Here is a 25,608-nt window from a genome sequence, read left to right as displayed (position 1 = left end):
GTCTGCAAATGGCACAATTTCTTTCCTTTTTATGGCTGAGTAACATTCCATTGTATATACATACCACATCTTCTTTATCCATTCCTCTGTTGATGGACATTTAGGTTGCTTCCACGTCCTGGCTGTGGAATCTAGAAAAATGATACAGATGAACCTATTTGCAAAGCAGAAATAGAGACACAGACGTAGAGAACAAACGTATGGACACCAAGGGGGGAAAAGGGGGGTGGGATGAATTGGGAGATTGGGATTGACATATATACACTACTATGTATAAAATAGATAACTAATGAGAACCTACTATACAGCACAGGGAACTCTACTCAGTGCTCTGTGGTGACATAAATGGGAAGGAAATCCAAAAAAGAGGGGATATATCTATACGTATAGCTGATTTACTTTGCTGTCCAGGAGAAACTAACACAACATTGTAAAGCAACTATACGCCAATAAAAATTAAAAAATAAAACAAAGAATGCAATGGATTAGTGTCCTCAAAGTGCTTATAGCTGGGCTTGCCACACAGGTGGGGCCAGTTTTAGCTGATGTGGTCCCTTAAGCTTCCTGTAGGTCTGCTGCTTTACTTTCTCTGTCGGGAGTTTAAGACATTTTTGTGAGACTGAGCCTGGGCCTCCTCCCAGCCTTGCTCCATACCCTGCAGGACCGTTGCTGCCCAGGGAGTTTTGAGATGCCAGGGACCCCAGAGCTGATCTTGTAGATGAGAAAACTGAAGCCCATAGGGAGAAATTCTACTGCTTCTAGAGTTTTCTCTTCCATTGTGTTTTGCTCTGAGACAAAGTGTTCAGTATATGTTGGAACCAAAATTCTACATTGCTTTGTGGGGCATTTTGGAGGATGAAAAAGAGAGTGGATCCATCTCTCTCTCTCTTTCTGTTAATGTCCCTCTGTGCTCAGGTAGCAATGCTCAGCATCAGTTACGCATATGCGGTCGTTTTCTAGCATCTGTGATGGCCCAGTCACATGCCTGTCTCATATCTAGGGGGCAGGCCTAAACTAAAGGTGACTTTTGTGGCTATAAACAGAATCACACTCACAGGATGGCACATGGATTGGACCCAGGACCCGTGTCGTAGGACTGTGCTCCAGCCAGCTTACCTCACGTGAGCTCCAGCCTTGTCCACCAGGACAGCCCATCTGGTGGTCAAAGTCTGCAGTTGGTAAATGCAGGTGGCTGGTTTGCATGACACTGAACAGCTTGGGATCTGGACTACAAGGATGACTGGCTGAACTTGTGCAGATTCAACCTGTTACCTGGCATCACAGGTTGGTAGGTGTAGCTTGCCCTTTCCTCCCCTTTCTGAGCCCACTCTTAGCCTCAGGGAATTTTAATAAAATACCTGAGCCTGGCTCCACTCTAGAATCTGAACCTCTTATACCTGAGCGTAGGAGTGGGTTGTAGTTAGGCCACTGGGAAAGTCATATGCCGTCAATGCAGCTGCTTTTGATTTGAAGACCAAGGGCACCTGGGACAATCACAGCTGGCCTCTCACCATGGCGGTAGCTCTGAGCCCCTGCCTTGCCCCAACACACAGGAGTGACTGAGCCTCCAGCGAGAGTAAGGGCAGGGACTGGGCCATCCCCACAGGAACGTGCTGACCCCCCATTGTCTACAGTGGCCCTGTCTCAGCTGGGACTCAGCCTACCACGCACTGCACCTCCACAGAGCCCCCACAGGGAGAGGGCAACTGCCCTTGCAGGGAAGGGATCCAACATTGCCTGGTGACCTGGGATCACTGTAGTTATCTTTGGGATCTGCCTGGCCCAAAAGGCCTCCCTGGGTGGGTCCAGAGGAGATCATCTCAGCCACTGTGTCAGGAGCTGCGCAACTGGTAAGAGATGGGAGCTCTGTGAGTTTCCCTCCTGCCCATCAGTCAGTCCCCTTCCCTGTGAGAACTTTAGTGAATCTGTAAAGTGCAGTGGACCCCTCACCCTTCTCCTGGTCGTGTGCTCTGCAGAATGCTTTGATCATGGACTGTCTCATGTCACCCTCACCTTTCCATGGAGATGGCATCTTCCTTTGGTTTTATGTGAACTCAAGGGCTGGGACTGCCCTGAGATGCCCAACCCTGTCCCACCCCATATTTCTGGGTCTGCCAGCTGGGCCAGGGACCTAACCATCTGAGGGACGTGTGGCCTCAGAGGCCACAGGTGGTGTGCGGGGCACGTGCCTAGACACATCCCCTGGGGCAGGGCTCTGGGAAATGCTCCAGAGCCCACTGCTGCGCTCCCCCCCCACCCCCGGTACAGTTGCCAGCATTGAGCCTTTACCAGATGCTGGAGGTCATTCAGAATGCGTGCCTGCATTAACTTACTTACCAATCACAGCGCCCCCATTTACAGTTGAGGAATTGGGAGATTTAGAGAAGTTGGGAAACTGGCCCCAGCTTTCATGGCTAAAAGGTGGTAGAACCAGCTGTGTACTCTTAACCATGGTGCCGTCCTGCCTTTCTGCAAAGAACAAACATGTAGATTTCCCTCCTAGCGGGAATTTCTGTTCATGTGAATGCCACAGAGGGGAGCTTAACCTTTCAGGTCAGACAGAATCCTCCTTCTGTTCCCACGGGTATCATTATATATGCATGGGTGCTGACGCATGCACTCCACACGCGCGCACACACACATTCACGTTAACAGGTAGTCATTGCCTTGCTCTTCATTCATTCGTTCACTCAAACAACCAGAACCCATTGAGCCCCACTGGGCATCGTAGTGGATGCTGGGGCTTGAAAGCGGAGTAAGAAGCAGCCCCTGCCCTCGGGGAGCTCTCGGGCTCCGAGGAGATTAGATCTGTAAATGGGCAGTGGTAGAAGTGCAGGTGCAGCAGTAGACGCGTGTGTGAACTACCTGGGCACACAGAGGAGCAAGCCTGATTTGGGAACCTGTAGACTGGATTTCATCTCAGGAACTGAGGAAATGTTGGGTCTAATAGAATCTTGGAATTCTCATGAGGAAGGCCTGGGCTCTCCTCCTAGCTCTGCCATTTCCTGTTGCAAAGATGATGTGTCAAAGGACCCAGCATGAGGTGCAGCACCAATAAATATTTATCTGATTCACTAGCTCTGTGACCTTGAACGAGTTAGCTAACCTCCTTGAGCCTCAATTGTCCCATGTATGAAACGGGAGCAGTCAGATCTGCCCTACCTTTCAAGCTTGTGGCAGGGATGAAACGGTTTACTGAGGATGAAAGTTCTTTAGATGTGAACTTGTCTCTTCGCTGTAATGATTTGGTCCAGCGAGGCCAGCATAGGGGGTGTGCGGAGGGCAGCCGGGATCTCGGGTTACAGCACAAAGACAGGACTGGTCCTTGAAGGTGCTTAGCAAAACTGGAGAGACGGTGACAGCGATAGCATGGAGTCTGATTCTCTCGGCACCCTGGTCTCTCCCGTGAAATGACTGTAAAGCACTTTGCCGTGATAGTCTTTTATAAATACTTCCTAATAACAACAACCTACACAGTTTCCAGCGGGAGCGGGGCTGGCGGGAGCGGGGCTGGCGGGAGCATTAATGAGGCTGTTAGGTGTCTGCTGCAGCCCAGCTCCATCCGGCTCCGCGGAGGCTGGGAACGTGCGGGAAACTGTGGGGCTCAGGCCTCCCCCTCCCCTACCCCCCCACCCCAACCTGGATGCTGGGCTCAGCTGTACCCACGACACCGCCGGGCTCATGTCAGTCAGTTGGGCTTTTTGTTGCTGATGCATTTTACTTGGGGGTTTTAATTAGTACTAAATAGTCAGGAAAGTAATGCTGAAAGGCTCGTTCCCTGGCTGGTGGAGGGAGAGCGGGGCTGTAAACGGTGACGAGAATAATATCATCCACGTGAACTCTGTGCCAGGACCTGGGCAACGCAGGTGGCAGTGTCATCGGAGACACTGACTAACCAACCAGAGGATGGAGAGTCTTTTTCTGGGGAAGAGGAGATGAGAGAGGAGGAAGAGAAATGGGTAGAGGGAGTGGGGCAGTGCAGGGTAGAAGGGATGGCGTTTGTATAAAAGACTCAGAGGAGATTTATGTGGACGTTAGTGCTGGAAAAGGCAACCATTCTAAGTGGAATATTAATGGAATCCATTTTCTTGCCGTCTCCTGCAGGCACACTTTGGAAGTGCAGGGGAAAATATCACTTTGCAATAATAACTGTTATTTATATAAGAGAACAGCCTTGGATATATCAAAATGTGAGGTTTCGAGGTAATAATTGGACCCTCAGAATCATCATTATCCATTTAAAAGGCAATTTCTGGGCTAGGAAATTGATAGAAAAGAATGGACCAATCCTACCACAGTGGTAAATAACGTTGTGTTTCAGTTTTATTATTTGATTTCATTCTGAATCTGATGGGACTTGGTGACTAAAGGGAATTGAGTAGGAATGTAAATGGGAGTGACTTTCCCCACGGCATCTTTATTGATGTCCAGATATGACTGTGGGAGAGAAGCCTCAAGCTTCTGTCCTCGTCACAGCTGGAGGGAAAACAGTGGAGACAGAGGAGCAATTCCTGCCAGAATCCACTGGCATCTTCCAGAAAGTTTACTCCCCAGTCCTGTAATTTCCCTCTCTCCCACCTGCCAAGTTAACCACCATGGATGAACATGCCTCTGGATTTTTTTTCTATAAAAATCTATCCCTTTTTTTCTTTAAAAAAACAGGGGAAGGCTTCCCTGGTGGCGCAGTGGTTGAGAGTCCGCCTGCCGATGCAGGGGACGCGGGTTCGTGCCCCGGTCCGGGAAGATCCCACATGCTGCGGAGCGGCTAGGCTCGTGAGCCATGGCCGCTGAGCCTGCACGTCCGGAGCCTGTGCTCCGCAACGGGAGAGGCCACAACAGTGAGAGGCCCGTGTACCGCAAAAAACAAAAAACAAAAAACAGGGGATCATTCTATACATGGTGTATTAGAATCAGCCTTTCTCACTATATTATGAACAGCTTTCCATGTCACTTTATATAAATCTGCATACTTCTTTTTAAAAGTGGAATGCTTCTCCTTTATATGAATATCCATCATTTAAGTAAATGTTCCCCTTTTGAAGGACTTGTGAGTTGTTTCCATCCTTGTGCCAGAGTCTTTGCACACTTGCAGGAGTGTTTCTGGAGATTAATACCTCGAAGTGAAAGATTTGGGTCAGAGGGTATGAACATTTTGAATTAGAATCAACCGAACATTATTGACCTTGAAAAATGAGATCTGACAACCTCTGCCCCATAGATCAAATGGATTCTCATGATGTCAGACAGGTAGGCAAAATTGTGAAAGATCTTTCTGGAAATCAGTGCTTTTGCTTATTTGGGGCCAGGACAAAGGTTGAGAAGGAGATGGAGCTAGTTTTGGAATATGGGACGTTAAGCCCCATCCCCACTGACAATGTCAGAGGTATGACCTGGGAGGGTTTCCAGGTTAGTGATAACCCCCTTTGCTACCTCGGCTGTTGATGATAACAGCTACCATTGAGCACTGAGGATGCATGAGGCACTTGGGACTTGCTGTCCAAGACCAGCACTGGGATTCCAGCTCTGCCACTGATGAACTCAGGACTCAGGTGCAATTTTTAACCTCTTGCTGGGTGAGATGGGGACCATCACACACACCTCACAGAGTTTTCATAAGGATTAAATATTGTAATTCTTGTAATATTGCTTTGTAAAGTAGAAGGCGCTACTTAAATGTCAGTGTCTTTATTAATAATGAATCTGAGGTTTATTTAAAACTGACCGAAATATTCCCCTGCCTCCCCAAGCCTCCACCACAGTGCTGCGTCCCAGGACCTAAAGGAGAGACGTGTATTTTTTAAAAAAATTAATTGTTATTTATTTTTGGCTGCGTTGGGTCTTCGTCGCTGCATGTGGGCTTTCTCTAGTTGTGGTGAGCGGGGTCTACTCTTTGTTGTGGTGTACGAGCTTCTCATCACGGTGGCTTCTCTTGTTGCGGAGCACGGGCTCTAGGCGCGCGGGCTTCAGTAGTTGTGGCGCACGGGCTTAGTTGCTCCATGGGCATGTGGGATCTTCCCGGATCAGGGCTCGAACCCGCGTCCCCTGCACTGGCAGGTGGATTCTTAACCACTGCGCCACCAGGGAAGCCCCAGATGTGTATTTTTTTTTTGCTTTGCTTTTTGACCTTGGGAAAGTTCTGAAACCTCTCTAAGCCAGAATTTCCCCTTCTGAAGATTTGAAGGTGACACAATTGTGTAAGAGGCTCAAACCTGTCATCAGTAGCATCTTTCACCAGAGGACATCCGTCTGATTTGGTACACCTAAGCAGAGGTGCTCTGCTGCTTTTTAGATAGAGTATGAGACAGATAGGTAAGTAAGTAGGACAGGTAGTTAGGCAGGACAGGTAGGTAGATAGGTAAGTGGAACCGATAGGTAAGACAGGTAAGTAGGTAGGACAGGTAGATAGGTAAGTAAGGACTGGTAGGTAGATAGGTAAGTAGGACCGGTAGGTAGATAGGTAGGTAGGACAGGTAGGTAAGTAGATATATAAGTCGTGGGAGCAATATGAGAAGAGCAAACTGATGCTTCTTCCAAACCTGTGTCCTGGCCAGGAGGGGAAGGCTCTGTGCTCTCAGAAATCAAGGACACAGAACACGGGGTGCTGGCATAAAAAATACCTTGGGAGCCAAGGGACTGTCCTAGATACCAGACTGGGAGGAGCTTGCACTTACCTGACAGGTGAAATAAAGTTCCCATTTTTATTCAGTCTCACTCTGGAGAAATCAAGAAATATTCAGGAGTTGCAAGCATCAGATGAAAAGGTCTCTGCCATCATCAGGTATCCCAGATTCCTCAGAAAAGAGGGGGGCAGAGCATGGATTTTCTCATCTTCTCTTACCACATCACTCTGGAATTTCCAATCTGGACAACTCTCGCGTTGATGACGTCACTATGTATGAAGGCAGGTGTTGACGGAGGGGGACAGTTCAACCGAGTGGTTAATGCTGTGGAGTTGAAATCCCTGCTCCACCACGGGTAAGCTGTGTGACCTTATGTAAATCACGTGAACCCTCTCTGAGCCAGGGTTTCCTGAGTTCTGAAAAAGGGATAATAAATAATCGCTTCCTCACAGGCTTGCTATGGAATTAATTGGGGTAACATGCCTGGAACAGAGTAAGCTCTCAATACATGGCAGCTCTGTAGGGTAGAGAACCCCTGAAGTAGCTGCTGTGTATGCTGTTGCCCGACTCTGACCACAAACTAAGGTCCACAAACCCAGGGCTTTCCCAGTTAGTACTGCCGCCTTGATGTGCTAACAACCCCTAATGCGTGCCATGCTCCGTCAGTTACGTACACAAGCAATTAGTGGGCAAGCAGAAGGCTCTTCCTCAGCATGTCCTATTAATCTGCTGGTCGTTAGTTGGCATCAGCTGGAAGCTGATTAACTGCGGGTCCTGACAGGCCCTGGGCAGCCTCCATTCTGAGCGAGCCCCACGCATCCCCGGCCTGCCTTGACTCGCCACGGGTTCCTCCCCTCCGAGGGTTTGTGACAAACCGAGTCAGTGTTAGAGGAAGTGAAGATGTCTGGAAGGAGGCCAGGAAGAGATGGAAAAAGTCCCAAACACCGTAAATGGATTACCTAGATGTAGAGTCAGGAGTGATAAGGTGGTTTGAGGTTCTTGAGAAACTCAGACAAATAGCTGAGCTTTAGAAATTGCTTTAGCAGTATTCAGAGCAATATGGGGTGGGCTGTGTGAGGGGGCGAGAAGTTAGGCTGCCAGGATTCCTGGTGCTGTACGCCATTCCTGTCTGTGATACTTCGGTTTAGTGATTTATTTTGAGCACAGCCAAGCATTGCTGGTAATATTTTTAGTATTGTGGTTAATATTGAGAACATGATTGTAGATAATTTAATCAGAACTTTAGCACAGTTTCCAGAAGTGGGCACAGGGCCTGGTGCAAAATCTTTGTGTGCACACACACACACACACACACACACACAACCTAGTTCTCAAGCCTCACCCTCTCCAGCTATGCTTTTCACACAAGACCCAGGGCGAGGGCCATGTGGGTTTGAATCCTTAACAAGATGCTTGAACTTGACTATAACCCAAGCCCATGATCCAGTGACTAAATGGTTTAATTAAGCTTATCACTGCTACCCCGCGCCAGGCACCTGTGTGGATTATTGTAGCTAATTCAATCTCCTCTCTAAGAAGCACCATCGGGGAATGTGATTCTGCTCCGAGGGCCAGGCTTCGGCCTCTCCATTCACCTCCAAAGCCTGGTTGGGGTGTTTGTGTGTCTCCAAGGTGGTCTCAGGAAACGCTGACAGGTCATCCCTCCTCCCTCCTCAGCCTACTCAAGGGTCGCCTTCCTCCTTCCATCTCCTGCCGCCCCCTGCCGAGCACTTTTAATTTGCTTGGAATAATTGATTCTGTCTTCTTCTTGCACCTCATTTTCTCCTTGCTTTTATTTATCACCTTTAAACCTGTCCTTGATAGAAGCAGGCCCCAGCGTCTGCAGAGAGAAGAGAGAATTGGGTACGTGTCTTGGGTAAGAAGATGCGTGGTGGCACCGGAATCCACAGATTCCATGTCCCCTCTTTTCCCCCAGGCACTGGGACCGTATGGCTGGGACCCCTGTGTCTAGAAGGCACCTGCACACAGGAGAGTGATGAATAGTTGGTGAAGAGAATGACAGATGAATGAATGAAATGTGCCTTGTTTTTTCCGGGCTCTGCGTTTGCATCTGGGTCTCTCCCGCTGGTGAATGCCCTCCCCTCCCCCTCACTCCTACTCATCATTCTCAGTAGGACCCCAAACCTGTTTCCTCTGTCAAGCCCCCCCTGGTTACCATGAGAAATCATCTGGTCCCACACTCTCATTCGTCAAATGGAAACTGACCCCCGAGAATCGCCTTTCCAAGTTTGCCCGGCAGCAGACCAGGGCAAGAGCTCAAGTCTTGGGACTCTCTCGGAGCCCCTTGCTTCTCTCTCCTGGGCACTTTGTCACTTATTTTTATTTTGTATTGATTGTTATGTCCCCCCTCCTATGTCATGAACTGCTGGGGGATTGGTATCATGGGTTATTGTTCTTTGAGACGCCCCACAATGGATGGCACAGTGTCCGCTACCCACCGTAGACCCCTCTGTTAATATTTGTCAGTGCTTATGATGATGGCAGTAATATCTCACATCTGGGAATTTCAATATCTCATAGATATCTTCTAGCTCTTCACATGAAAAAGGTAAGGTTCCTGTTGAAACCACCAGACAGAGAGTCCTCCAGGGTCCTTTGGGAGCTGGAGAGGCGGGGCAAGCTGCAGCCTTCCACCTGCTGGGGTTGTTATAGAAGTGTGCCTTTCTTCCCCAGTACCTCTGACAAAGCATCCCTATTCTTCTCAGGAAAATGTGAATGCCCTTTAACCAAATTCTGAGCAGTCCATACCATTGGTGTGTGTCCTGGGATTTGAGTGGGAAATGGAGACCAAAAGAGCTTGAGAACTTCTTAATCAAACAACCTCGTATGTGGAGTTGACCACCCAACACCCGGATTGAAAATTTAGTGGATTCTTATTTTTAGTTCACTTGCCTTGGCTCTATGGCTGTTTTCAAGTTTTTAGGCCTCCAGCTCCTCCTTTATCTATGGACCTCTAAGGAATGGAAGTTGATTTTCGACTGAGGTGGGTTATTTAAGCAGGGATGAGAGAGAGCTGCATGGGTTTGAGATTTCTGTAGGCAGAATCATATCTGTGCTTGGCCCCTGGTACTTTTTTTGCCCCCTCCCACACGTCCCCACCCTCTCCACCACTATCACAGTCTTCTGCAGATCTGAAATAGGGTGTCCTCACTAAGTCATCCTTGCCGTGATTCCACGGGAGGGCTGATGGGGTGGCGAAAAGGTTCAGAATCATTTTAAAATTTACTTGTATTAATTTTTTACTGACAGATGGAAAAGGGAAATCAATCTGGCAGTGGGTCCCAAGGTTACGGTTGGTGTACTGTGTGTGCGAGAGCCATTTGTTAACATGCTTTCTCGGTTGTGCTGGGGGAGAGAAGGGAGGACGAAGGTTGGGTAGAGCATCTGGTGTTAGCACTGGACGGAGCCTCCGAGTCCTGGTGTGGCCGCCTCATTCTACAAGCAGGGAAACTGAGGCAGAGAGGGGCAGTGAATTGCTGGAGTTCATGCAGCTACTTTGCGGCAGAGTTGAGACCAGGATGCGATGCTCTTGACCCCCAGGCTGGTACGGCTCTGTGCAAAGGGGCGGGGTAAGCTCGGGAACACGAGGGTGGAGGCTCTTTGTTTCTCCTGGTGGTCTAGGCACAGTAGGCATTAAAAAGATGTTCATTGATTTGAAAAAAAATTATTGAGACGTGGGCTTAGTACATGCTGACCCTTCTGTAGTTGTGAAAAGGGATCTTCAGATGAGAAACCTCTCCCTTTCTTTCTTTTTTTTTTTTTTTTTTTGCGGTACGCGGGCCTCTCACTGTTGTGGCCTCTCCCGCCGCGGAGCACAGGCTCCGGCCGCGCAGGCTCAGCGGCCATGGGCTCACGGGCCCAGCCGCTCTGCGGCACGTGGGATCCTCCCGCACCGGGGCACGAACCCGTGTCCCCTGCATCGGCAGGCGGACTCTCAACCACTGCGCCACCAGGGAAGCCCTCCCTTTCATTTTTAAAAGAAATTTTTTTATTGAGGTAACATCGGTTTATAACATTATATAAATTTCACGTGTACAACATTCTAATTTGACTTCTGTATACACTACCGCGTGCTCACCCCCAGAAGTCAAATTTCCATCCATTACCATACACTTGACCCCCTTTACCCATTTGCCCTTCCCCTACCCCTCTTCCCCTCTGTTAACCACCAGTCTGTTCTCTGTATCTATGTGTTTTTGTTTTGTTTTGTTTGTTCATTTATTTATTTATTTTTTTTGTATTCCACATATGAGTGAAATCATAAGATGTTTATCTTCCTCCCTCTGACTTATTTCACTTAGCATAATACCCTCAAGGTCCATCTGTGTTGTCACAAATGGCAGGATTTCATCTTCTTTTAATGGCTTAGTCCACATAGATATACACCACATCTTCTTTATCCATTCATCTGTCAATGGACATTTAGGTTGTTTTCATATCTTGGCTATTGTGAATAATGCTCCTATGGACAAAGGAGTATTTTTTGGACAAATACCTAGAAATGGAATCGCTGGGTCATATGGTAGTTCTACTCTTAATTTTTTGAGGAATCCTCATATGCTTTTCCATAGTGGCTGCCCACCAACAGTGTACAGTGTACATGCCCTTTTCTCTACATCCTCTCAACATTTGTTACTTCTTGCCATTTTTTTTGGCCACGCTGTGTGGCCTGGGGGATCAGGAATTGAACCCCCCAGGCCCTCGGCAGGTAAGCAGTGAAAGCATGGAGTCCTAACCACTGGACCGCCAGGGAATTCCCACTTCTTGCCTTTTGGATAATAGCCATTCCAATGGGTTTGAGGTGATATCTCACTGTGGTTTTGATTTGCATTTCCCTAATAAGTAGTGATGTTGAATATCTTTTCATGTGCCTGTTGGCCATCTGTATGTCTTCTTTGGAAAAATGTCTATTCAGATTCTCTGCCCATTTTCTAATCGGGTTGTTTGTTGTTTTGTTGTTGAGTTGTATGAGTTCTTTATATATTTTGGTTATTAACCACCTATGGATATATGATTTGCAAAGATCTTGTCTTGTTTGGTAGGTTATTTTTGTTGTTGTTGCTGGTTTCCTTTGTTGTGTAGGAGCTTTTTAGTTTGACGTAATGCCATTTGTTTATTTTTGCTTTTGTGTTTCCCTTCCTGAGGAAACAGATCCAAAAAGATACTGCTAACACCAGTGTCAAAGAGCGTATTGTCGGGCTTCCCTGGTGGCACAGTGGTTGAGAGTCCGCCTGCCAATGCAAGGGACACGGGCTCGTGTCCCGGTCCGGGAGGATCCCATGTGCCACGGAGCGGCTGGGCCTGTGAGCCATGGCCGCTGAGCTTGTGCGTCCGAAGCCTGTGCTCCACAACGGGAGAGGCGACAACAGTGATAGGCCCACGTATAGCAAAAAAAAAAAAAAAAGCATATTGTCTATGTTTTCTTCTAGGGGTTCTATGGTTTCAGGTCTTACATTCAATTCTTTAATCCATTTTGAGTTAATTTATGTGTATGGTGCGAGATAGTGGTCTAGTTTCATTCTTTTGCATGTGGCTGTCCAGTTTTCCCGATACCATTTACTGAAGAGACTTTCCTTTCTCTATTGTATGTTCTTGGCTCCTTTGTTGTAAGTTAATTGATCATATATGCATGGGTATATTTCTGAATTCTCTATTCTGTTCTGTTGATCTATGTGCCTGTGTTTCTGCCAGTACCATGCAGTCTTGACTATTATAGCTTTGTAGTATAATTTGAAACCAGGGGGTGTGATACCTCCAGTTTTGTTCTTTTTTCTTGGAATTGATTTGGCTATTTGGGTTCTTTTGTGTTTCCATACAAATTTTAGGATTTTTTTGGTCTATTTCTGTGAAAAGTGTCATTGGGATTTTGATAAGGATTGCACTGAATCTGTGGATTGCTTTAGGTACTATGGACATTAGCATGGAATATCTTTCCATTTCTTCATGTCTTCAATTTCTTTCAACATATTATAGTTTTCAGTGTACAGGTCTTTCACCTCCTTGGTTCAGTTTATTCCTAGGTATTTTATTCTTTTTGGTGCAGTTGTTATTCTGTCTTCTAGAGCACAAGCTCCTCAAAGTGGGGTACTCCATGTTCCATTTTATTAAAATACTATCATAACCTATTGATCAGCTATTCTGTACTGAGTACTTTAGATAAATGATTCCATGTAATCTTTACCAAGACAGGAAGCAGGCATTGTTACCCTCATCACAGATGACGAAATGGAAGTTCAGACAAATTAAGTGGTTTGCTCCGAGTCACACAGTTGGTCAGTGGTTGTGTCAGGATTTGAACCTAGATCTTTAGGGCTCAAATAAATACATAGGCAGTCAAGGCTTTTGCAGTGTACCAGTTTAGCAGAGAGGTGTCCTTGCAACATACCTGCGTTGGATTTACCTTGTGTGCAGAGGAGGAAGGGTGGGAAGACTCCAGGATGAGAATCTCGGTGGAGAAGGGATGGTGCCTTTTCACCTTGGCAGGGCCCGCAGGCTTGCTCACCACCCAGGTCCCCTACTTGAGCGCAGTTAACCAGCTCTCCCGTGCGTGGCAAGTTCAGAGCTGGTGCCTGGCGGGAGGGAGCAGCGCCCTGCCCAGTGGCTGCCTGTGGGAAGCACATGCCAAGAGGCTGCTGAGCAGAGGGCAGAGGACCAGGTAGGAGATGCCTCAGTGCTATTGCAATTAAAAAAGAAAAAGAAAAAAAGAAGAAGAAAGAAAGAAAGGAAAAACAAAACCCACGGTGGTTCTTGGCTCTGAATCCCAATTTGCATCTCATCTGGGAGTCATTTGCATAGGAACTCCTATCCATAGCTTTATGAAATAAAATAAATAAAATGAATGGGCTGGTGAGGCTGCCAGGCGGACTCCCAAAGCCTGTGTTCTGAAGAGAAAGTGATTATTGCTTTGTTGAGTTCTTCTTAGAGTCCCCAGGAACCCTCCCTGCAAGGCTCTGGGTGGGGCAGGGTGGAGTGGGGGAGGGGCAGGCTTCAGGCTACAGCTCCAGAGGAAGCAGGCAGGTCAGAGACACAGCAGGGCAGCTGCCTGGACTCAATAAATGCAGCCCTTGTGTTCCACCAGCACGCAGTTCTGCAGGTTTCTCCCATGTTTTCTGGAAGGGGCTCTCCCCCGCCTTCCCCAGGCCTGCCAGACTTCGGGGCTGGGCTCTGTGCTTTCTGAACAGCAATTCTCCATGTCGAGTAAGCAGGATAATCCTTGGGAAGCTTTGTCACAGGGGAGGTCCCCAGGTCCATCGCAGAGACTGATGTGGTTGGTCAGGGTTGGGGGGCAGGAATCGGACTTCCAGCACGCAGCTGGGGGGTGGGAAGTCACACTTTGAGCATCCCTACTTGAGGGTAATGGGGTGGGCGCTGATGAGATGCCAAGTGTTCCCTGCAGGGTGACAGGGTCCTCTCCCCAGGGACGCTGCATGCCCCACAAAGGCCTGGCCCTCACCCTGAAGTCTCCCCACAACCTGTGAAGAGGAGATAACCGACTTCCTATGACAAAGCAGGAAAAGATCCTCCCTCAGATGGGCCAAGAGAAGCCCAAGGTCACTCAGTCAAGAAGCAGGAGAGTTTGATTTAAAATCCGCTGCGTTTTAGTGAGTGAGGTCCTTGAAAATGAAGCAACAGCTCTCCTGGTGGAGCTTTGTGGTAATTAGTGGGGTGTAACTGCATGGGGAGTCATCCTCAGCAGAGCCCCCTTGCCACATTATCTGATACGCGGTCCAGAGTCACACAGCCTGCCAGGGTGAGGCCGGTCCACATTTGAGAGTGGTTGCAAAGGCGGAAGTAATCTGAGTTTGGGCAGGAAGTGGGGAGATCTGCTCTTTTCCTGGGCCCGGCGGGTCTTCTCATCATCATGGGCAGCTCAGCAAAGTTAGCCTTTGAGTGACCCTTAAAAAGGTCATCAGTTTAAATTTGCTTTTAAATTTCTCCCACTTTCATTAATCGATGATGCCTTCTAACCTTCTCTGTGCAATGGCGGAGCAGGGAGCACACAGCCTTGCTGAGGGGCCAGGACTGGGATGCAACCTCCTGCACTACCCCCCTCCCCCGTCCACACCTGTGCCCTGTCCAGAGCTCACTCTACCTGTCTTGCTTCTCCTTTGTTCTGCTCTCTGGTCCTTTAAAGAGGGGAGAAAGGGCCACCTGTTGTCACTGTTTGCACAGCCAAGGCACAAAACATGGCAGAGACTGGTGACACACAGCAGGCTTCTGAGCCTCTTCTCCAGGGTGAGGTCAGAGGACGTCCCGCCTAATCCTGGGGTGGAGGCGGAAGAACTGCGGGCCTGGGCTAGAAGATGCCCTCAAGGGGCCACTGCCTCCTCTGTCCTGCCCCCTCCTCACTCTCTGCATCTTGCAGCCTCCAGGGAAGTTGGCCTGAGAGTACCAGGGGTACTCAGCTTGCGGGGGCACTTGTACTCAAGGTGGCCCTGCTCATCCCACCACGTCCGTGGCAGGGAAGAGGCTGAGTGCAGGGTTAGTGATCTGGAGAAGACAGGAGAGCTCTGGAGCTTTGCCCAGCTTTCCCCAGAGCACAAGGGCTTCACCTGAGCCCTGCTCTGCGTTCAGCCAGTTGAGGTGAATCTGAGGGGCTTCTGGCTTGAGGCTGGGCAGCAGAGTCAGATGCCAAGCCCTGGTGAGCAGATGAGTGATCAGACACGACGTGGGGTGTAGGGCGGGGAGGGGAGGTAAGCTAGGGTAGCTTTGCTTAGGGAAGGGAGAAGTAACACAGGTCGTGAATACTGGAGTCCAACCATTTGCACCATTGTTACCCACTAGCTGCAACCTCAGACCAATTCTTTAATTTCATTGACACTCGATTTCCTCTTCTGTAAAATGGGGACCATACCCATCCTAACCAGTTGTGGTTAGACAAAGCTAAACTAGGTCAGCGAGTCCCCTCCAGACGTCAGGAGATGATGACCCTGATGATTTTGAATTTGAATGAGAGGCTACATACCTTATGTTCATTTTTGACTAATTGGTCATCATTTCAATTCCAGAAATAGTTTTTGAGTAGGTATTCTACCTCCAGCCCTGTTTTAGGTGCCGTGGAGGATTCGATAGGTGAGATCCCACTCATATCCTTGTTTTCCAAAGTTAGAGGCTTGAGAGTTAGATGTCCGGAAAAGGAAGTCATCTGGTTTTTTTGGTCTGTTGTTTTGTCTTGTTATCTTAAACAGCTCTGTTGAGATATAATTCACATACCAGACAATTCACCCATTTAATGGATACAATTCAGTGGTTTTTAGTATATCTGGAGTTGTAAACTATTACCACCATCACTTTTAGAATATTTTTCATCACCTCAAAGTAGAAAGCCTGTATCTCTTAGCCCTCACTCCTTAATCTCCTCATCCCTCCCGGACCCTGGCAACCACTGATCTACTTTCTGTTTCTATGGATTTATCTACCCTGGATATTTCATACAAATAGTATTATATGATATGTGGCCTTTTGTGCCTGACCTTTTTTGCGGTTCAAGGTTCATCCATGTTGTAGCACGTATCAGTACTCCATTCCCTTTTATGACTGAATAATATTACGTTGGATGGATAGACCACATTTTATTCATCCATTCATCAGTTAATGGACATTTGAGTTTTTTCCACTTTCTGACTATTATGAATAATGCTGCTGTGAACATTAGTGTACAAGTTTTTGTGTGACATATGTTTTCATTTCTCTTGGGCATATGACGAGGAGTAGAATTTCTAGGTTGTATGGTAATTCTATGTTTAACTTTTTGAGGAATTGCTAAACTGTTTTTCAAACAGACCATATACCATTTTACATTCCCACTGGCCATGTATTTCTGCACATCCTATCTCATGTGGTTTTGATTTGTATTTCATCATTAATGGCTAATGATGTTGGGCATCTTTTCATGTGCTGATTGGCCATTTGTAGATCTTTCGGGAAATATCTATTCCGTTCTTTGGCTCATTTTTTTTTTTTTTTTTTGCGGTACGTGGGCCTCTCACTGCTGCAGCCTCTCCCGCTGCGGAGCACAGGCTCCGGACGTGCAGGCTCAGCAGCCATCGCTCACGGGCCCAGCTGCTCCGCGGCATGTGGGATCTTCCCGGACCGGGGCACGAACCTGTGTCCCCTGCATCGGCAGGCGGACTCTCAACCACTGTGCCACCAGGGAAGCCCCTTTGGCTCATTTTTGATTGGGTTGTCTTTATTATTAAGTTGTAAGAATTCTCTATATAGTCTATATAGTCCCTTATGATTTGCAAATATTTTCTCTTATTTTGTGGGCTGTCTTTTCACTTGCTTGATGATGTCCTTTGAAGCAAGATATCTGAATCTGAATTGTGAAAAAAATGTCAATGTTAATTACACTGAAACCTCATTAATTTGGACTCTGATAGTTTGGAATTGGAATTGGAATTGGTCAGGGTAGAGGTTCAAAGTCCATCCATTCAACACACAGTTACTGAGACTGTCTGTGGCAGGAACTGTGCCAGGCCCTGGAAATAGAAGGGTGAGTAGGGCAAAGCCTGCCTTTGCAGCCCACAGTCTGCAGTGAGGAGAAAACAAACGTATCATCTAGCCAATGGGCTGAGTCCTGATGGCAGAGCCCTGGGGAAGGAGGAGCTAACTCTGCTATTAAAAAAGGGTTTGCTATGCAAATGAGCAGTGAAAACTATTTAGGAAAATAAAGTGCTTTGAAGGCCCCTCAAGCCCCAGTGGCTTTCATTTCTATGCTAACAGAGATGTGGGAGGCTTAGCCCCTCACCCTGGGAGGGCTGTTGGCTTCGATTCTTCTGTTGCTCCCTGTGGGGCCCAAGACATTTCATCATATTTAATCCTCATGATAAACAGATGGGTGAACTGTCATCGTCACTGTCACTTGGGGAGGTTAAGTGACTTGCCCAAGGTGACAATTGTTAATTGTTGGGATTGGGGTTAGGACAGGGGCGAGCTCCCTCCAGCATCACAGAGCTCTGTTCTATGTACTGGATACCAGACCCGACTGACCCCAGCTGTGTAAACTTGGCGCCCTCCCTAAGACAGGGGTGATGCTCATGGCCCCAGAGGATAAACCGCTTGTCACCTGCTCTACCCAAGACCAAGATGTGGCATTGCTTTTGCAACTCTGGGCTCTCCAGGCCACGCCAGCCTGAGGAACGGTATATTTGAAGGCATATTTTCATTCATCAAACATTTGTTGTGTATGCCTACTCTATATATTACGCCCCCCTCTCCAGCATAATGGCTGGGACCCCCCAGCCTGACCTCAGACCCTCCGTGAGTCCCAGTGGCTCCAGGCCCATCTCTAACTCCTGACCCTCAAGTCCTTTTTGGTGTCCTGATGTGGATATAATGTTCCCCATCCTCTCTGTGTACCCTCTGCTGCCCGGGGAAGGAAACAGGGCTGCCTTATATGCTCAGTACCCTAAAGAAAACCTCTCTCCTGTTTCGGCTTGTTCTTCGTTTCAGGCTCTTGAGTATTTGGCCCAAAAGGCAGGGCTAGGTCCATGAGCCACACTGGACTCAAAGTCATTTCTCTTCCTGCCAGTTTTTCTTAAATTCTTAAACCAAATTTACCATTACTCCCTTTTCTCTCAGGGCAAATATCCTCTCTTGTGGATCCTCAGTCCCTCATGCAGATGGACCCCTGTGCTTCCACCCCATGGATCCACCACTGGTCTGCAGAGGGCACACAGCTCAGATTCTGACCCCCAGACTCCTCCCCCACAGGCAGGAAGCAAGTTCCGTGGAGTGTCCAGCCCTCCCGTCGCCCGAGGCTGGGACCCAGGCCGCTGGCAGCTTTCCCACAGGCTTTATGCAGCCGGGATAACTCAGCTCCTTTCCCACCTTTGTCTCCCACTGCATCAAACACCTGCAGCCAGAGAGCTCGGCTCATTTCTTGCCTGAGGACACAGTTCAGTGGAGCTGTTTTCTCTGCTCTTTGAAGGAGGTACAGGATTCACCCTCGAGTGAACCGAATGTATGCCCGTCAGCTCAATGGCCCGTGAGAGTCTGGTCTCATCAGTGGCACAGCAGGAGCCTCAGGGGGGCCTGGCTCCTCTCCCAGCAGGGGAGAGGCTCCCAGGGGGACCGCTAGGCCATGGGAGGCACGTCCTTGGCCATCAGGGGCCACCAGCCCTGCAGAGATCCCAACAGACCCCTGAAAGCAGCCTCTGGTGGGCAGAATGGAGAGGGCCACCAGGCAGGTCAGGGCGGGTTTTGTCTGCTGGGTCTGATCTCTGCTTTGGGGCTTTCCAGAAGGTGCTGTGCCTACTGGAAGGAGCATGGGCTTTTAGCCAAATCTCAGCTTTATTTCTCTCTGGCTCTGTCTTTGGACAAGTCCTCTGGCTTCCCTGAGCCTCAGGTACCTTACCTGTAAAATGTGGGAACCTGTGTCACTATTTGGGAGGAAAAACTACTTAACATGCGGAAAACACCAAGGATGGTGTGAGGCCCAGGGAGGCCTCAGTAACTATTAATCTCTCTTTCTGGAGAATCTGTCCACCTCTAGAGCTATAAAAGGGAGACGAGCTCCTGGGGTCAGGCGGAAGCAGTGAAGCCTCAGTCTCCCAGACCTCTCTGTTTTATTTTGGGGTTCCAAGATAAGGCTTGGGCTCCAGAAAGGAAGAAAGCTACGTTTAAACACTGGTTTTCCCTCTCGGGCAGGAAGCTTCCAGTCTTCTTCCCTCTTCAGTCATCAGAGGGCTGTTACCAAGTCCCACTTGTCTGTGGACGAGAGTTTGGATGGGGGAAATGTGGAATCCATGGGATTCCTTCCCTCTGGACTTCTGGGGGCAGGGTTCCTCCACTCCCACCCCCTACTTGATGCATTCAGAAAACATGAAGGGAACCTCAGCCTCAGGCACCTCAGGAGCTCTCCTCGGCAGGACCTTAATGAGTGACTTTGTAAATTCCTTGCAGTTTATGAAATTGACAGTGTGGAGACTGATATCACAGCCAGCAAAGGGGAATCATGCAGAATTGCGGCCCCACCTCACCAGAAGAATTATCTCCGTAGCCTGCAATTCAAGCTTCGGGAATAGTTTTAGCTCCCAGCCCAGGAGTAAAGGTTGGGCCGAGATGCCAGGTGGGAACTGTACTTGGCTTCCAGGGGACCCATCTGGATCCATTCACCCCTGCATCCCTTAAGGCTCAAGCAACGTGGTCTGTGCCCCTCACACCACACAGGGAGCAGGGGCGGCGCATCGTGCCATAGAACAGGCAGTGGACTTCCCCTTCACCCCACACCCACCTCTGGCTACTGCCTCGCATCCCCATCCTGAGGACCTACGGGGCCCCTGCGCCTAATATCAGTGTTTCTGGAGCACTTCAGCAAACTAGTTGCTTTGGGCTAGAGACTTCTGAGGATCTCTTAATGCTTTACCTCTGCATTTGTCTTTTCCCAAAGGCTCTCAGCCAGCATTTCAAATAAAAAAAAACGAAACAAACAAACAAAAAAACCCACAAAAAGTCGAGCGCTCAGTAAGGCATTACTGGTTTAGAGAAAAGGGGACCATCATCAAATAAGTTTGGGAAATGCTACATGTTACATTACCCTCTTAGCAGTACACAGTCAGGGCCTCAGCATTGCCCAGCACTGCAGTCAGATCTCTGAGAAATCGTGTAGGAAACACAACGGCTTAGCTTTGTTTCTCAGAATTATTTAAATATCAGATCTGGAAACTTAATAGTCGGGTTTATATCTAAAAATATAACCCATACAGGACCCTGGAGTGAACCATTGCAGAGAAAAGGGGGACAGCTAAAAATAATCATCAGATATTACTTGGTCTACAATGGATGTAAATAAATCGGAATGCCTTGGTGTCTTCCCTAATAACCAGTGGGACACTGGTATTCCGTTAAACAGAAGCTGGGAAATGCTGGTCTTTATGCAATTTATTTATTTTTTTAACATCTTTGTTGGAGTATAATTGCTTCACGATGTTGTGTTAGTTTCTCTTGTATAACAAGTGAATCAGCTGTTATGTATACATATATCCCCATATCCCCTCCCTCTTGCATCTCCCTCCCAGCCTCCCTATCCCATCCCTCTAGGTGGTCACAGAGCACAGAGCTGATCTCACTGTGCGATGCAGCTGCTTCCCACTAGCTATCTACTTTACATTAGATAGTGTATATATGTCAATGCTACTCTCTCACTTCATCCCAGCTTACCCTTCTCCTTCCCCATGTCCTCAAGTCCATTCTCTACGTCTGTGTCTTTACTCCTGTCCTGCCCTTAGGTTGATCAGAACCATTTTTTTTTTCTTTTCAGATTCCATATATATGTGTTAGCATACGGTATTTGTTTTTCTCTTTCTGACTTACTTCACTCTGTATGACAGACTCTAGGTCCATCCACCTCACTACAAATAACTCAATTTCGTTTCTTTTTATGGCTGAGTAATATTCCATTGTATGTATGTGCCACATCTTCTTTATCCATTCATCTGTCAATGGACACTTAGGTTGCTTCCATGTCCTGACTATTGTAAATAGAGCTGCAATGAACACTGTGGTACATGACTTTTTGAATTATGGTTTTCTCAGGGTATATGCCCAGTAGTGGGATTGCTGGGTTGTATGGTAGTTCTATTTTTAGTTTTTTAAGGAACCTCCATACTGTTCTCCGTAGTGGCTGTATCAATTTACATTCCCACCAACAGTGCAAGAGGGTTCCCTTTTCTCCAAACCCTCTCCAGCATTTAGTATTTGTATATTTTTTGATGATGGCCATTTTGACCAGTGTGAGGTGATACCTCATTGTAGTTTGATTTGCATTTCTCTAATGATTAGTGAGGTTGAGCATCCTTTCATGTGTTTGCTGTAATCTGTATATCTTCTTTGGAGGAATGTCTATTTAGGTCTTCTGCCCATTTTTGGACTGGGTTGTTTGTTTTTTTGATATTGTGCTGTGTGAGCTGCTTGTATATTTTGGAGATTAATCCTTTGTCAGTTGCTTCATTTGAAGATATTTTCTCCCATTCTGAGGGTTGTCTTTTCGTCTTGTTTATGGTTTCCTTTGCTGTACAAAAGCTTTTAAGTTTCATTAGATTCCATTTGTTTATTTTTTTTAATTTCCATTCCTCTAGGAGGTGGGTCAAAAAGGATCTTCCTGTGATTTATGTCAGAGTGTTCTGCCTATGTTTTCCTCTAAGAGTTTTATAGTGTCTGCCCTTACATTTAGATCTTTATTCCATTTTGAGTTTATTTTTGCATATGGTGTTAGGGAGTGTTCTAATTTCATTCTTTTACATGTAGCTGTCCAGTTTTCCCAGCACCACTTATTGAAGAGGCTGTCTTTTCTCCATTGTATATTCTTGCCTCCTTTTTCAAAGATAAGGTGACCATATGTGCCTAGGTTTCTCTCTGGGCTTTCTATCTTGTTCCATTGATCTATATTTCTGTTTTTGTGCCTGTACCATACTGTCTTGATTACTGTAGCTTTGTAGTATAGTCTGAAGTCAAGGAGCCTGATTACTCCAGCTTTGTTTTTCTTTCTCAAGATTGCTTTGGCTATTCGAGGTCTTTTGTGTATCCATACAAATTGTGAAATATTTTGTTCTAGTTCTGTGAAAAATGCCATTGGTAGTTTGACAGGGATTGCATTGAATCTGTAGATTGCTTTGGGTGGGATAATCATTTTCACAATGTTGATTCTTCCAATCCAAGAACATGATATATCTCTCCATCTATTTGTATTGTCTTTAATTTCTTTCATCAGGGTCTTATAGTTTTCTGCATACAGGTCTTTTGTCTCCTTTGGTAGGTTTATTCCTACTTATTTTATTCTTTTTGTTGCAGTGGTAAATGGGAGTGTTTCCTTAATTTCTCTTCCAGATTCTTCATCATTAGTGTGTAGGAATGGAAGAGATTTCTGTGCATTAATTTTGTATCCTGCTACTTTACCATATTCATTGATTAGCTCTAGTAGTTTTCTGGTAGCATCTTTAAGATTCCCTATGTATAGTATCATGTCATCTGCAAACAGTGACAGCTTTACTTCTTCTTTTCTGATTTGGATTCCTTTTATTTCTTGTTCTTCTCTGATTGCTGTGGCTAAAACTTTCAAAATTATGTTGAATAATAGTGGTGAGAGTGGGCAACCTGGTCTTGTTCCTGATCTTAGTGGAAATGGTTTCAGTTTTTCACCATTGAGAATGATGTTGGCTGTGGGTTTGTCATATATGGCCTTTATTATGTTGAGGTAAGTTGCCTCTATGCCTACTTTCTGGAGGGTTTTTATCATAAATGAGTGTTGAATTTTGTCGAAAGCTTTTTCTACATCTATTGAGATGATCATATGGTTTTTCTTCTTCAGTTTGTTAATATGATTTATCACATTGATTGATTTGCGTATATTGAAAAATCCTTGCATTCTTGAGGTAAACCCCACTTGATCATGGTGTATGATCCTTTTAATGTGCTGTGGGTTCTTTTGCTAGTATTCTGTTGAGGATTTTTGCATTAGTGATATTGGCCTGTAGTTTTCTTTCTTTGTGACATCTTTGTCTGGTTTAGGTATCAGGGTGATGGTGGCCTCGTAGAATGAGTTTGGGAGTGTTCCTCTCTCTGCTATATTTTGGAAGAGTTTGAGAAGGATACGTGTTAGCTCTTCTCTAAATGTTTGATAGAATTCGCCTGTGAAGCCATCTGGTCCTAGGCTTTTGTTTGTTGGGAGATTTTTTTTTTTTTTTCTGTACACAGGCCTCTCACTGCTGTAGCCTCTCCCGTTGTGGAGCACAGGCTCTGGATGTGCAGGCTCAGCGGCCATGGCTCACGGGCCCAGCCACTCCGCGGCATGTGGGATCTTTTCAGACCGGAGCACGAACCCGTGTCCCCTGCATCGGCAGGCGGACTCTCAACCACTGTGCCACCAGAAGCCCATGTTGGGAGATTTTTAATCACAGTTTCAAATTCAATGCTTGTGATTGGTCTGTTTATGTTTCCATTTCTTCCTGGTTCAGTCTCAGAAGGTTGTGCTTTTCTAAGAATTTGTCCATTTGTTCCAGGTTGTCCATTTTATTGGCATAGAGTTGCTTGTAGTAATCCCTTGTGATCCTTTGTATTTCAGCAGTGTCAGTTGTTACTTCTTTTTCATTTTTAATTCTATTGATTTGAGTCTTCTCCCTTTTTTCCTTGATGAGTCTGGCTAATGGTTTATCAATTTCATTTATCTTCTCAAAGAACCAGCTTTTAGTTTTGTTGATCTTGGTAATTGTTTCTTTCATTTCTTTTTCATTTATTTCTGATCTGATCTTTATGATTTTTCTTCTGCTAACCTTGGGGTTTTTTTTGTTCTTCTTTCTCTAATTGCTTTATGTGTAAGGTTAGGTTGTTTATTTGAGATTTTTCTTGTTTCTTGTGGTTGGATTGTATTGCTATAAACTTCCCTCTTAGAACTGCTTTTGCTGCATCACATAGCTTTTGGGTGGTCGTGTTTTCATTGTCATTTGTTTCTAGGTATTTTTTGATTTCCTCTTTGATTTCTTCAGTGATCTCTTGGTTATTTAGTAGTGTATTATTTAGCCTCCATGTGTTTGTATTTTTTATAGTTTTTTTCCTGTAATTGATATCTAGTCTCATAGCGTTGTGGTCGGAAAAGGTACTTGATACAATTTCAAGTTTCTTAAGTTTACCAAGGCTTGATGTGTGACCCAAGATATGATCTATCCTGGAGAATGTTCCATGAGCACTTGAGAAGAAAGTGTATTCTGTTGTTTTTGGATGGACTATCCTATAAATATCATTTAAGTTCATTTCGTCTAATGTGTCATGTAAAGCTTGTGTTTCCTTATTAATTTTCATTTTGGTTGATCTGTCCATTGGTGAATGTGGGGTGTTAAAGTCCCCTACTATTACTGTGTTACTGTCGATTTTTCCTTTTATGGCTGTTAGCATTTGCCTTATGTATTGAGGTGCTCCTCTGTTGGGTGCATAAATATTTACAATTGTTCTGTCTTCTTCTTGGATTGATCCCTTGTTCATTATGTAGTGTCCTTCTTTACCTCTTGTAATAGTCTTTATTTTAAAGTCTATTTTTGTCTCATATGAGAATTGCTACTCCAGCTTTCTTTTGATTTCCATTTGCATGGAATATCTTTTTCCACCCCCTCACTTTCAGTCTGTATGTGCCCCTAGGTCTGAAGCGGGTCTCTTGTAGACAGCATATATATGGATCTTGTTTTTGTATCCATTCAGCCAATCTATGTCTTTTGGTGAGAGCATTTAATCCATTTACATTTAAGGTAATTATCAATATGTATGTTCCTATTACCATTTTCTTCATTGTTTTGGGTTTGTTTTTGTAGGTCTTTTCCTTCTCTTGAGTTTCCTGCCTAGAGAAGTTCCTTTAGCATTTGTTGTAAAGATGGTTTGGTAGTGCTGAATTCTCTTACCTTTTGCTTGTCTGTAAAGGTTTAAATTTCTCCCTTGAATCTGAATGAGATCTTGCTGGGTAGAGTAATCTTGGTTGTAGGTTTTTCCCTTTCATCACTTTAAATATGTCCTGCCACTCCCTTCTGGCTTGCAGAGTTTCTGCTAAAAGATCAGCTGTTAACTTTATGGGGATTCCCTTGTGTGTTATTTGTTGCGTTTCCCTTGCTGCTTTTAATATTTTTTCTTTGTATTTAATTTTTGATAGTTTGAGTAATATGTGTCTTGGTGTATTTCTCCTTGGATTTAGCCTGTATGGGACTCTCTGAGCTTCCTGGATTTGATTGACTATTTCCTTTCCCATGTTAGGGAATTTTTCAACTATAATCTCTTCAAGTATTTTCTCAGACCCCTTCTTTTTCTCTGCTTCTTCTGGGACCCCTATAGTTCGAAAGTTGTTGTGTTTAATGTTGTCCCAGAGGTCTCTGAGACTGTCTTCAATTCTTTTCATTCTTTTTTTTTTTATTCTCCTCTGTGGTAGTTATTTCCACTATTTTATCTTCCAGGTCACTTATCCATTCTTCTGCTTCAGTTATTCTGCCAC

The 25,608-nt window shown here is 46.1% G+C and overlaps 1 protein-coding gene across 1 annotated transcript in view; it reads left to right on the top strand.

Annotated features, from left to right (window-relative positions):
• Positions 1 to 25,608, top strand: part of GRIK4 (glutamate ionotropic receptor kainate type subunit 4) — a 350,201-nt gene that overhangs the window by 112,829 nt on the left and 211,764 nt on the right. The window lies entirely within an intron of this gene.

This window comes from Aethalodelphis obliquidens, unplaced genomic scaffold (genome assembly GCF_003676395.1).
Source record: "Aethalodelphis obliquidens isolate GAN/ISIS:26980383/991018 unplaced genomic scaffold, ASM367639v1 scaffold46, whole genome shotgun sequence".
Taxonomy (NCBI): domain Eukaryota; kingdom Metazoa; phylum Chordata; class Mammalia; order Artiodactyla; family Delphinidae; genus Aethalodelphis; species Aethalodelphis obliquidens.
The sequence above is the reverse complement of the archived record's forward strand: the minus strand, read 5'-3'. Positions and strand labels throughout refer to the sequence as shown.